Raw genomic sequence first — 14347 nt, forward strand, 5'->3', positions numbered from 1 at the left:
ACAAATATCATGGGGGACTTTGTCAAATGGTTTGCTGAAATCAAGATAAATTACATCCAGAGCATTCCCCCAATCCACTAAGCTAGTAATTTATTCTGGACAAATCCATGCTGCCTCTATTAATCACTGCATTGTTGTCAAGAGACTTACAGACAGACTGCCTTATAACCTGTTCCAGTGTCTTCCCTGGTATTAAAGTAAGAAACTGCAGTCTGTAGTTTCCTGGATTCTCCTCTTTCCCTTCTTTGAAGACTAGGATAACATTAAGTACACAGCTTGGGGGTATTGCTGGATCAGGCTCTGCTTTAATTTTTGTGTAAACAGCCTTGGGATTGTTTTGAAAGGCAGTATATAAATTTAACAATCAATCAATCAGTCAATCAATCAATAACCTATATCCAATCCTGTGTTGTCTCACTCATTGGCCAGGATTTCTCAAGGATAATAGATAGCAGTCTTCCCAATAAGAAACTCCTAATAAGTTCCTAAGGAACCCTAGAGTTCCCCAGAAACCAATATTAAAAAACTGCCTTAAGACGACATTTCTAGCAAAATTCCCAAGCAGATCAGGCTCTTCATAAAAGAAATGGTGATATTTCTATTGTTTTAGAACGTGTCAATGTATCTTGACGTGTGTGTGTGTGTGTGTGTGTGTGTGTGTGCATGTTTCTAACACCTACATTTTATATATATTGATGATATATTTGCTGATTGCAGCCATAAACATTTCCAATAGGTCTTGGACAATCTAGTCATCGGACGGAAAAACCGTTAAAGAATCTGTGCACATTGCTGTGCTTGGATATATTTCCCATATGGCCTTCCATTTTCCATGAAAATCCATCTGCGCTAGTCCGTAACAGTTTCAAGAATTAGCCTGTCTCAACAATCCCATTGTGGAATGTCAGAGTTTTCTAATTCATGTTAACATTTATTAAGTGCTAGTCTGGTGCAAAGCTTCATAGCAGGTTTTTCTCCCACCCCCACCCACCCCCAGTTCCCTACAAAGGAGCCAAAGAGAAGTTAATCGGCGAAGACGTGGACAGGTCGGTGTCTGGTCACCAACTATGTTTGCCAGACGGGCAGCTGTGGAGGAGGAGGGTGGTCGGAAGACCCTCTACTCTTAAACTGAAGGCCCAAACAAGCAAGAGGTGGCCAGGAGACTCTTATTAGAGAATCGGCATAGGCATGGAAAAGATTCAGCTACTTGGGAACAAAATATGGGCAAGCGATGCCGTTTAGTGACTCAGTGCCACTTCTTAAAACAGGAGGGTAGTGCAGTGGTTAGACCTTAGCCCTAACTATAGCCCTAATTATACATAAAGGCACTCGGCATGAGCTGAGTGCCTAGAAAGGGACTGGAAGGCCTCCCCGCCCCATCAATCATCCCTGACAGTGGTTAGAGCAGTGTACATCCAAAACAGCAAATGCTGCACCTGTGGTGGTGGGCACTCCTGTGGTTGGATCATGGAGGTGCCCATCATGGGAACGCCTGCCGTCAGGGATGTGACGTCCCCCTCTTCAGAAAGACGCCATCTTCCAATCACGGAAACGCCCAACATCACGGATGCGGCATTTGCCTCTTCAGATGAACAGCGCCACTCTAACCATGAGTGGAGCACTGACGGGGCGGGACTTCCAGACTGACAGGGCGGGACTTCCTGACTGACGGGGCAGTTCTGGGCAGGGTGGGGGGTGGGACCTTGCTTGTATAGAGCTTTGTATAACATCTGGAGAGGGCTATAGATTACCTGTTTTTTAAATTCAAGTGGAACCACCTTGGGAGTCAGGGAAACTCCAGAGAGGCTCTGTCGATGGCCAATTTCCTTCAAGGTTGGCTGGCAGTTCTGTGCCTCGGTCTGAGCAATTACCAGATGAGCCCCCTGTCCCCCGCCCCCAGCTGCCTGCACTGCCTGAAGTGGAGCTTATATATCCTTCACAAGGCATTACTTTTATGGCGTGAATATACAGAGCACACGAGGGGTAAACAGCATGTACATCACTCAGGGGCAGGGGGGGCGCTCTCAATGAGCTGTTTATTGCATTGAGCCTCCCCTCGTGGTCCCTTGTAGACATGTGTGTGGGTGTCTGAGGGGGGAGACCTTCGTTTTTATATCATGTTTCCTCTTTGCAGGTGAGATACCACTGGAACAAATTGTTCCTCAGGCCATGCAGGCTTTTGCTTTGACTCCTATCATCATCATCATCATCATCATTTATTTTTGTAAATGTATTTTGTAAAAAAAATTCATTTACTCTTTGCAAAACTCTTTCCTTCCACTTAGTCTGGGCTAAGGCTGTGTGGGAGTCTGAGCGCAGTCTTACACATTTTGTCCCCTAATTGTGGGGCTGGGCCCAAAGTTCTCCGTGGAGACCTTTCGGCTGAAATTTAAACTGGTTTCAAGGATGAAAAGGGAGCCCAGACGACTGACAAGGGTCACCAAGAGGAATGAGCAGCTCAAACCTCTGAACCCCGCCAAAATTGCGGAGACCCCGCCAAATCACTAAAAAACCTCACCAAACATGGATACTCTGTTCGTGGCTGGCAAGACCATTTCCTATTCACATATACTCAGAACCATGGTTGGTAAAACCATGGTTGGCAAGGGATGACTGTAGTTGTAAAAGAGATTTCAAGATTTGCAGAATCTGGAAAAGAATTGCTGAGTGCCATGAGGAGACTTGTTTCAGCTTGCAAATCCAAGCTTTTCCTCTTTGTAACAGCATTAAACCCAAATTCCTCTTGAAAGGGACTCCATTTACTCACAACACACTTAAATCCCATTATTTCAATTGATCTAATCTGAGTAGGACTAAGTCAGGATCCCGGCCAATTGGTTCAAAAATTGGGGTTAACAATCATGATTTCCACCCCCGCCCTCATTTTTTTTGGTATGTAAAAATAACCAGAAATCATATCATCACATTTTGTAGCTTGTGAAGATGCCTTTCCAATGACACACAACATTATTGGCCAAATAATTATTGAGATAATGAGGTTTAATCTTGGATAGATTCCTTTATTGCGGTCATCGACCAGATAGCTGTCATCATACAGTTCATCAAACAGAAAGGGACGAGGTTTAATATTTGTGGGATGGCCGTCTTGATGAGGTCATTGCAGCCACTTGCCATGCATGCCAGAGGGACACCGTGCTAATTCGTCATCTAGTGAGGCCTTCAGATTGAACAAAAGCAGCCATATAAATTTCTCGCCGGTGTAGCCACAAAACGACATGCTCCTGGATTATGATGTCAAGCCTTCTTACCCTTTGCTTTCCAGTGGGGTAGCCTAAATCACTTGCAGGCTGATGCTTCTCGTTTTTTTGGTTAGAGTTTTACTTTTGGGCTTTTTGCTCTTCTTTCTGTTGCTTGAGACTTGTGTTCGCAGCCTTGAACATTTGGCCTAAACTGAAAGAGGGAAGGGGAGAACGCATTTAGAAACAAAGAAAGAATCCTTGGATTTGAATGGAATCTTCTGCAGCTGTGCAGAATATCTTTCCCGGGTTCTAAAGCCGGGTTCCCCAGATGTTGTTGTGTTACAAGTCTGAGCACCCGTGCCTTAATGTATAGGTAACCCGTGGGTTCAACTCCCTGGCTCTTCATCTGTCCCTCTCCTCCCCCAAACAAGACTGAACTGGACTCTTTTTCTTTTCTCCAATTCATTAGTTAACCTTCTCGCACGCCGACTGTGAACGGAGAAGCTGTAATGTCTTGCAGCTGTGGTGCTTGTTGACAGAGGGGCCATCTGCGATGTCGTCTCTGTGACTTAAAACACACACACACACACACACACACACACACACACACCAAGAATTTGCAGCTGCCTTTGCCTGGTACTGGGGTGCCTGGGATGAAGTTCTTCACGGCCAGACCAGTTGCGATGAATGTCTCCGTTTTGCTACGTTAACGCCATGTTGTTCAGGAGCCTCTGGATGCAAAAGCATCCGTCATTGCGAAGGAGAGGATAAGTTCAGCATTGCATGGGAATATAAACTTGGAGCTTTGCAAGTCGACCAGTTTTGGTTTCTGTGCCACCACCAAATTAATTGAGGCTCTAGAAATAGTTGTTTGGGGTAAGGATTGGGCAAGCTCCCTTCAGCCCCCCCCACAAGCTGCATCATCCTGTTTTTGCTGCTGGTTTGGGACTACAAGAAAAAAGAAGCATCAGCCACCTGGCCGGTTCGAAGAGCAGAAGATTAGTGATCGAGCCCTGAAGGCACCACATCTGAATACTCATGAATAATGTTTCTTCTCCCATGAGAACCTGGGGGAAACTCTCACCATCAACCAGTCCGTGACGGGATGTGATCCTCCCTGCCCAGGAAGGGTGGCTGTTTTCATCCACCTGGAGTCCCCCCCCCCTTTTTTTAGCTTCAACCAGTTGCCCGGCTGCTTTCCAGACTCAGCTCTGAGCATCCATTGTTTGTTGTCAGACCTAGAGTTTATTAAGAACAGTTTACAGCTCAGCTCTAAAATCTTGCAAGGCTGCTTTGCCAGACCTTAGATCTGAGCTCTCTGAATATGTGACGAAACTGCAGAGCTTTCTGGAGAGCCGAGTCAGGGATGGGGCCATTTCTCCGTGGTAGGGCATCTGCTTTGCACGCGGAAGGTCTCCGGTTCACCCCGCTGGCATCTCCAGGTAGAGCTGGGAAAGACTCCTGCCCGAAACCTTGGAGAAGCCACTGCCAGTCAGGGTAAATAATGCTGAGATAGATGGACTGAGGTTCTGACTCTGTAGAAGGCGGCTTCCTGTGTCCTTATGTTCCTACTCTGTTTCTGGCCTGCAAGCAACACTGAGATCTTGGACACAATGGTTAGGACATGGCAGCAAAACACATCTTGGGAGACTGGGTTTGAGAGCAGGAAAGGGGAAGAGGCATGCTCCATAAATCAAGGGGAGATTGACAGGCAGCATTCATACTGAGGTGGGGTGGGGAGGGCTGGTCTTGTGGTAGCAAGCATGAATTGCTACTACAGAACAATACTGAGCTAGATGGCAGCATAAGAACATCCCTGCTGGATCAGGCCCAAGGAAGCCCATCTAGACCAGCACCCTGTTTCACACAGTGGCCCGCCAGATGCCTCTGAGAAGCCCACAGGCAAGAGGTATATGCATGCCCTCCCTCCTGCTCTTACTCCCCTGCAACTGGTACTCAGATGCATCCTGCCTCTGAGACTGGAGGTGGCCTATAGTCCTCCAACCAGTAGCCGTCGATAGACCTCTCCTCCATGGAGTCATCCAAACCCCTCTTGAAGCCATCCAGGTTGTTGGCTGTCACCACATCTTGTGGCAGAGAATTCCACAAGTGGATTATGCGTTGTGTGAAAAAGTACTTCCGTTTGTTGGTCCTAGATTTCCTGGCAATCAATTTCATGGGATGACTCCTGGTTCTAGTGTTATGTGAGAGGGAGAAGAATTTCTCTTTCTCCACTTTCTCCACACCATGCATGATTTTATAGACCTCTCTCATGTCTCCCCGCAGTTGTCTTTTTTCTAAACTAAAAAGCCCCAGGTGTTGTAGCCTTGCCTCATAAGAAAAGTGCTCAAGGCCCCTGGTCATCTTGGTGGCCCTCTTCTGCACCTTTTCCACTTCTACAATGTCTTTTTTAAGATGCGGTGACCAGAATTGTACGCAGTCTTCCAAGTGTGACCGCACGATAGTTTTTTTATAAGGGCATTATAATCTTAGCTGTTTGATTTTCAATCCCCTTTCTAATGATCCCTAGCATGGAATTGGCCTTTTTCACAGCTGCTGCACATTGAGTCGACATTTTCATAAATCGGTAGACAATACTTAGCTAGATGGACCAAGGTTCTGACTCAGTAAAAGGCAACTTTCTGTGTTCCTAGGAGCCACTTCTCACTACTGACACAGAATCGCTGTGCTTCTGCACCGGCGCTTGGGGTGATTTCTCACAATGAGCCGAGTGTCACGGTGGAATCGTGGGCACACAAGACCCTGCCATGTTGGAAGTATGGAAAGCCACAGGCTGGCCACGTTCTTTGATGGACCCCATGCCAAGGAGAAGGTGCTCCGAGAGGAACATGGTGTGGGTGTGTTTGTGTTCGTGCGCGCAGTGTAGGTGCTGGTGGCAACTGAGCATTTCCCAAGAGTCGCAAAAGCAAGCAAGTTAATTGGGCAGACAATGGCTTGCTGACCCGGCTTTGTTCTTCCAGGGCATTGAGTCTTTCCTGTTTACTTGTTATCTTAGAAGCTGAACAACTGATAATTTATAGCTGGCTCATGGGCCGAATTCCGGCTCTTGGGTGGGTGGGAAATCTTGATGTGGATTGGCTGCGTCTCAGGGCACAAAGCCAGAAAGGGGAGGTTGGGGGGACAGTCGGCACAACAGGTCTAAGATTAACACCTTGTTTTCGCCATCAGACATTGTCAAGGGGGTCGGAAGGTGCCCGCCCCAGCCGCATACCTCCCTCGCCCCTTTAGAAACCACATGCACACAAATTGCCTTATTAAGGAGAAAGTTGTGCGGTGGCTTTGCACCTGTATCCTCAGCTTCTTATTCAGGATGCAAAAGAGACTCCACTTCAGCCGGGCTCTTCTCTACAGCTGCAGTGCCATTATTAGGCATTAACATATTTGCATCTCAATGAGGCTTTGATTAATATTTAAAGGGCCAGCTGCCCAGACCTCATTTATGGGAAGGGAGGGTGGGCTCTCTTTTTTGGTAAGAGAACACTTGCTGTCCTTTTTCAAATTGGTTTCCCTCCTCCCCCCGCCCCGCTTTCCTTTTTCTTTTATCAAGACAAACTCTTGCCAAACAGGGGGAAAGTTATGAAACTTCAGAAAGCAGCAATCAGTGGGCTGGTTGTATCCTCGGCTCTTTCAGCGTCATCTTTGCAGCTGCATGGAGCAAGTGGGGAGGGCGGCGGGGCAGGCAGCAACAGTTGAACAGTGGTGAGCTGGTCGAAATCCAGCAACGGTTACATCCACAGATGGCTATTCATTATTTGGAAGAGGAGTCGCCAATGATGGCCCGCTACTCGAAGGATACACACAGCTCGGCGGGCACACTTTTAATTTCTTATCCAGGTCATCTGTGATAGGCTATCCCAAATAGGCTGATCCGAATCGAATAGGCTGATCCGAATCGGATCGAATAGGCTGATCCGAATCGAAGGTGAGGTATCGGTAGTGCCTGCCGGAGTTCTGAATACTAGAAAGACCCATGGAGAAGTTGAAATCAGTTGCATTATTCTTTGCTAGCCAAAGGCCGATCAAGGTTGACAGGCATGAGGAGGAGATGGTTGAAGAAGACCAACTTAGAGCTGCAGCTCAGTGGCAGAACATCTGCCTTGTATGCAGAAGGTCCCCGGTTCAATCCCTGGCAACATCTCCAGGTAGGGCTGGGAGAGACTCCCGCCTGAAACCTCGGAGAGCTGCTGCCAGTCAGGGTATTATTTACTATTACTCATATTTATATACTGCCTGACCTGTGTATATCTAGATGGTGTACATAGTTTAAACTACAAAATGTAGAAACAAAATAATGGCAATTAAAACAATTTGACAGAATAAGAACCAACTGTTTTAAATTAATTTTAACTAAAAGCCGGGGAAGACAGGTGTGTCTTACGGGTCTTTTTAAAAGCAAGCAGAGATGGAGAAGCTCTTCTTTTGACAGGGAGTCAAAAGAAGCATTCCAGAGCCCCAGGGCAGCCACAGAGAAGGCCCTGCTCTGAGTCACCCCCAGACGAGTTGGTGGCAACCATAAGCAGACCTCCCCAGATGAGCCAGCAGGTAACTATTTCCAGCCCTTTCTCCCACTCGGACCCTTCCATATATCACTCTGGAAGAAGATCAGGATAGAAAGGAATGGTCCGGAGGTGCAGGGTAAGTATTCAGTATGTCAGTCCATTTCTTTGTGTCGCCAATGACCAGTACATTATTCAAGATAGCCTAAGATCTTGGGATATGGGAATAATTAGTTTCACAGCGATGGGTGATGGCAGAGATTCTGAACCTTGGGCCCGCCAATGTTGCTGGACTGAAAATCCCCATCATGCATCTGCCTTTGGCCAGTGTGGCTGGGATGATGGGATCTGTAGTCCAACAACATGTTGGGACACATGGTTGTGAACCACTATGGTAAGGCCATGGAAAAGCAACAGGTGCCTTCCTTGGCCAAACTGTGGGAAAGGCTGCTGAAAAGGTCAGCGGCCTTCAGTGGATTCCACCCACCTCCCAAGGTCAACGCTTCCCCCTTGGGTTTTTAAGATCCTCAGGAGTGACTAAAGCAATGCACCAGATGCAATTCCAAACTTCTGGGAAGGGGGTTGACCTTCTGGCTCTGATCTTGTTGCTTTGGTGAGCCGCAGCAGGAGAGAGGGCATGCCCTCGCCTCTTGCCTGTGGGCTCTCCAGAGGCATCTGGTGGGCCACTGTGGGAAACAGGATGCTGGACTAGATGGGCCTTCTTGGGCCTGATCCAGCAGGGCTGTTCTTATGTCCTTATGCTTTGCTCACCACACAGAGATGTGTGGAAGTAAATGCTTGACGGCAAGGAAAGTCCGAGATGGTTTGGGGGCAAAGGAGGAGAGGAGCATAGCCCCAATCCAGAACCAGTGGCTCAGGAGTCCTCGCGGTACTGAAGATGTGCAGGGGTTAACAAGTGATACAAACTAAGAACTAGCAGAACGCATGCCCCCCCCCCAATCCCCCCCCCATCTCTTGGAATGGCTCAGCTGAAAGGACAGCTGTGCCCGTCCACCTGTTCGAGTTCAGACAGCCGCAGCTGCGCCCGGCGCGATTCCCTCCACTTTGAACCCAGCCGGATTAGAAAAACAAAGTTACAGACACTTGTGCTTAGAATTCCACCATGCACTTCCCCCCACAAGTGGTTGGTCATTCTTGGCACACCCCGACACCAGCCGGGCTTTGAATGCGCCTTCTCGGTTCCGACATGTGCGCCCGGCCCCCACCCCACCCGACCCTTGAAACCCCCTCCCATTTTGTGAATCTGGAATCGGCGGGTCAGTGGCACCAAGGAGACCTGGTAGTAGTGCTAATGTTCTGAAACCATCCTCATTTGGGTCTCCGGCCATTCACAACCTTGCGGAGACAAATACAGCCGAATTGCAAATACAGTCAGAAGCATACGGTCTTACATTGTCCAATACAATCCTTATTTATCCTTCATTAACTCACACTGTCTTTTGCATAGGGCAGCACAGGATTTTGCAGCGCCGTATGTGACTCCTGAATGTCCCAGAAAATGTGAGAAGAGGGGAGCAATCAAGGACCATCTAAGAGCATTATACAATGGGCAATAGAAGTTAGCATCAGTCAGAGGGCTGGCCAGCAGAGGCAGTGAAACTCATTGCTATGGGACAGGTTCAGGGCACAAGCTGTGGTGGGATCATGGGAGATCCATTGAGCCGCAAGGGTAAGACAGCTGGCACATTTCCATGGCAGATGTAAACCCTGCTGAAGTTAGTTTCAAACCAATTTAAACAGTTTGGTGGTTCTCCTCCACGCCCAGTGAAATCTTGGCTCTCTGGTGAGGGTGGAAGCTGCCTTCCACTGAGTCAGACCATCGGTCCATCTAGCTCAGTATTGTCTACCCAGACCGGCAGTGGCTTCTCCAAGGTTGCAGGCAGGAATCTCTCTCAGCCCTATCTTGGAGATGATGCCTAGGATGGAACTTGGAACCTTCTGCATGCAAGCAGGCAGGGGCTTTTCTTTCCAGAGTGACCCCATACCCTGAGCGGAATGTCTTGCAGTGCTCTCCCATTCAAATGCAAACCAGGGTAGACCCTGCATAGCCAAGGGGACAATTCATGCTTGCTACCACAAGACCAAAGTAGTTTACAGAGAAGAAAGGGTAAGAATAAGAGAGAGAACTTTCTCCCAAGTTCCCAGCCGTTTCTTCGGAACCCAGATCTGCTGACGGTGCATGCATAGCTGTCTGTTTGCATCTGGTTTACTGTGCATATGTTCATTTTCAAAGGATACCTGGGTACAGAGCCCTGCTAACTTGGCAAAGAGGCACTTTTTAACGTGGTGGTTCTCTTTATTGAGCAGGGGGAGAGTAACTGGCCCTATCCACCCCCAGCACAGGACCTCCAGTGACTGTTGCTGGTGTCTCTCTTATGTTTCTTTTTCGATTGTGAGCCCTTTGGGGTCAGGGTTCCATCTTATTTGTTTATTATTTCTCTGTGTAAACTGCCCTGAGCCATTTTGGGAAGGGCGGTCTAGAAATTGAATAAATCATAATAAATGCAGGGCACAGATAGGGGACCCGTGATTGTGCAATGAACAACATCATGTGTGAATAACTGTACAGGTCTGCTTTAACCCCAGCTAGCAAGATGAGCTAAATTCTCAGTCCAGCCTCAAATTACCATGGAGAGTCCCTGGGGGGACGTTTTGCTGAGATGACATCAGCAGAGAGAGAGAGACAGAGAGAGGATGCTGAGTGTATTGTCTGGGAATCTGAAAGAGGAAGGGCTTCCCACCCTTGTTCCATGTATACAAGGCAATAAGTTCTTTTGGATGCGACTTGCAGGGGAAGAGGGACTGGCAAAAGCGGCTCGCTCAAGTATTTAAGCCTCTGAGCTGTTGCTCTCTCTTCTCTCCCCCCCCACCCCGCTTTGGAGGAAGTGAGTCTTAATTTAGTCATAACTTCAAAACTTAAGACCTGTCCAGAAAGTATACAAAATGAGGACACTGTACTCATGTAGGGCATCCTGGAGAGCACACATAGAAGTCCCACCCATATGCTGCCATGCTCTGAAACCCTGCCCCTACTCTCTCCCTGTGGAACTGACTGCCACAAGATGTGGTATGGCCCTCACTAGCTACACTGGCTTCAAAATGGGATTAAACACAATCACAGAGGACAGAATTGGCGTAGTGCTCTTTTAAAGCCAAATTAGCTAGGCAGCATCACCACGTGGCCATGAGTTCCGCAAGTGTGGTGGTGTGTGAAGAAACCCTTTCTTTTATTTTGCATTTAAATTTCGTCGGTTGCCTCTTGAGTTCTTGTATGGCGAGAAAGCTTTCCTCTCTCCTTTTTCTCCACACCATTCCAATGAATTCCTGTTGGTTTCACTGGTGCATATCCAGGAGAATTTCCAGATGGTTTCTTTGTGCCGTGCATTAACCTAATGGTAAGTTCTTTCACACTAACTTCAGGATCTCAAAAACGCACCATTGTTGGGATTGTGGTAACATCCTGCTAGGTTTAAATGCAATTGACTAGTTAGCGGGAAAGCAGGTGAATGATCGGTTGAATGTTCTGTTGTTGAAGGGCTTAGAAGTGATCATTCCACAAGATGGAACCCTGAATTCAGTTTGGTTGCTTTCCAAAAGAGAAGAATCCCTTACACCAAGGGTTCTCAAACTTGAGCCCCCAGTTGTCATTGGAAATCCAAGACCCATCATCCCTAGCCATGATGGGGATGAAGGTCTGTGGAGAAGGAGAGCTGGCAGAAAGCATGAATTGTCCCCTTTGTTAAGCAGGGTCCACCCTGATTTGCATTTGAATGGGAGACTACATGGATGTGTGAGCATTGTAAAATATTCCCCTCGGGGTGGGGCTGCTCTGGGAAGAGCATGCAGAAGGTTTTAAGCCCCCTCCCTGGCAGCATCTCCAAGATAGGGCTGAGACATTCCTGCCTGCAACCTTGAAGAAGCCGCTGCCAGTCTGGGTAGACAATACTGAGCTAGCTGGACCAAGGGTCTGACTCAGTATGGCAGCTGCCCAAGACCCAGATCTGCGAACCTTTTCCTTCCACTGAATGCTGCATCAATGGCCAAGAAGCAGCTGCTCTTTTGAAGAGATGTCTCTTTTGCTGGTCAACTCAGGACATGAGGTCATGGTGAAGATATATATGGTGAGTGAGGCCATTGCTGGCAAGTATTCGCGTTGTGTCTATCTCTTTCGGCTTTGTCCCTCCCGACTAATCATAAACCTGCTGGACTTTTTAAAAGCCCATTAAGTCAGATCTTCTCCCGGCCAAGGCAGAATTGGTTCATGTCCTAATGATTTGTCCGGAGTGGTTTTTTGTTTTTGTTTTTTAAGGAGAAACATTTTAAGATGGAGCATTTCAACAGAAGATCTGCACATGCTGCACAGACATTGTATGTGTCGTCATCCCACAAAACGGATGGTCGGGGAATTCCGGACCGACAAACGGAAGTACTTTTCCCACACAGCCCACCATTAACCTATGGAATTCACTGCCACTGGATGTGGGGATGGCCACTAACTTGGATGGCTTGAAAAGGGGCTTAGATAAATTCATGGAGGAGAGGTCTATCCATGGCTACTAGTCTGGTGGCTATAGGCCACCTCCAGCCTCCGAGGAACAATGCCTCTCAATACCAGTTGCAGGGGAGCAACAGCAGATGAGAGGGCCTGCCCCCAGCTTCCCAGAGGCATCTGGAGGGCCTCTGTGGGGGGGAAGAGGATGCTGGACTGGATAGGCCTTGGGCCTGATCCAGCAGGGCTGTTCTTATGAGGAGGAACGAGGACAGCTTCTCCTAACAAACTGGGGAGGCGTCAGCAGCAAAGGGGCTAAGTTGCCTCTCCTTCCTGGAGCTCCATTTGCGCCACTCTCTCCTGCCCCGCGTGCTGCCTGCAGGCGGGTCATTCGTCAGGTGAACCACGCAGCTCTCCCTGACGAATGGCCCACCTGCACGCAGCCCTTCTGGTTAATGCCGGGGTGTGGCGGGATGGGGGAGACCCAGGTGGGACTCCTTGGCCTCCCCTCCCGCTCATTGGGACAAGCTGCTTCCTCCGGAAGCCTTCACACAGTGCACCCTACTCCTTCCCGGCTAAACATGGCTTCGCTCCGTCGCCGGAAGATTTGAATGGCTCCCTCCATTCTCCCAGAGACCTCTGTGGGCCTGAGCCACTGATGGACGACCATCTTCCGGATAGGAACATAGGAAGCTGCCATATACTGAGTCAGACCACTAGTCGATCTAGCTGAGTATTGCCTACACAGACTGGCAGCGGCTTCTCCAAGGTTGCAGGCAGGAATCTCTCTCAGCCTTATCTTGGAGATGCAGCCAGGGAGGGAACTGGGAACCTTCTTCTGCTCTTCCCAGAGCGGCTCCATCCCGAGGGGAATATCTGACAGTGCTCACACTTCTAGTCTCCCTTTCATCTGCAACCAGGGCAGACCCTGCTTAGCTAAGGGGACAAGCCATGCTTGCTCCCACCAGACCGGCTCTCCTCTCAAGACCCCTCGGCGCGACCCTCTCCCCTGCCCCAGCTCCTCACCCCCCACCCCACCCTTCTTTTCCAGACCCGAGCTTTGCTTCCTCGCCGGCCTGGCCTGCCTGCCATCCGACAGAATTAATGGCTTACTCCCAGCCGGCCTCCTCTAATAGCCGTGCGCATCCCGTGATTTTGAACAGTTGTTCGTGAGTTCATCCCCTGGAGCGCCTCGGGCCCAGCTGTTCCTAAACCCGACCCAACCCACCCCCCAAACGCTTTCCCCAAATGTACTTTTTTTTAATGGGGAAAAATAAATATGAGACTCCAATGGGGAGATTAAGGGAGTCGAATCAAGTGCCCCCCCCCCAAATGTCAGGTGCCTGTTGGTGTCGATAAGCAGCCCTTTGTGTGTGGCATCTTTGCCTCTTTCTCTAGGAATTGGCAAGGCGGGCCAGCTCCCAGCGGCAGCCACGGGGAGATTCTTGGCAGCGACCGGTCGGGGGGGCCTTACTCCCTGCTACCCAAAGCCCTGGCAGAAGAGCAGGGGCAGGAGGTTTAGCATGCAAAAGGGCCGTGGGGCAGAGGGCCAGCTCTCGGCGAGAGACTCCGGCCTGCCGCCTTGGAGAAGCCGCTGCTGGTCTGGGTCGACAAGACTGAGCTAGACAGAACAAGGGTCTGACTCGGTCTCTGGCAGCTGCCTGAGTTCCGATGCTCATGGGCAGACCCCGGGAATTTGGGAAGCTACAAAGCGGAGGAGAAAGTCTCACGGTGTGAGTGGCAGGCCTGGAAGGACGGAGGCGGGGGGGGGGGCAAGGGGGTCGCGCCTCCCCCTTGAAAACTATTTTCCAGCCTTCCTATAGGAAAAAGATGTGTTTCCTGTTCTTCAGGTTAGGGGCGGGGGAATTCTCAATAGCCATCGCACAGGGTTGGGTAGTTTCATTGCCCTAAGCTCAGGTGTTTTGGGGTTTTTTTTAATTGTTATCGAACTGAGACGCGTTTCGTTGAAGAATTCATGTCGAGAAAGGTAAGTTCCTAAGTCCTTCCTTTTATGGAGAGGGAGTGATAAGGGGCACCCCAACTGAAAAGACTGGCTCTTGATCCGAGCCAGAGGGCTGCTCTGATGAGAGGTTTCTCAACAGCTGTGCAGCTAAGTGGAG

At 49.1% G+C, this 14347-nt stretch overlaps 1 protein-coding gene across 8 annotated transcripts in view; it reads left to right on the top strand.

Moving 5' to 3' along the window:
- LMF1 (lipase maturation factor 1) overlaps nt 1-14347 on the top strand; it is a 317423-nt gene that overhangs the window by 159488 nt on the left and 143588 nt on the right. Inside the window, exon 12 of one of the 8 annotated variants that reach the window (XM_053275921.1) lies at nt 3670-3791. The exons of the other annotated variants lie outside the window; for them this stretch is intronic. The gene's annotated coding sequence lies outside the window, so the exon portion shown is untranslated. Of the gene's footprint in view, nt 1-3669; nt 3792-14347 lie in introns of those variants that run through there. 8 annotated transcript variants of the gene reach the window in all.

This window comes from Hemicordylus capensis, chromosome 13 (genome assembly GCF_027244095.1).
Source record: "Hemicordylus capensis ecotype Gifberg chromosome 13, rHemCap1.1.pri, whole genome shotgun sequence".
Classification (NCBI taxonomy): Eukaryota; Metazoa; Chordata; class Lepidosauria; order Squamata; family Cordylidae; genus Hemicordylus; species Hemicordylus capensis.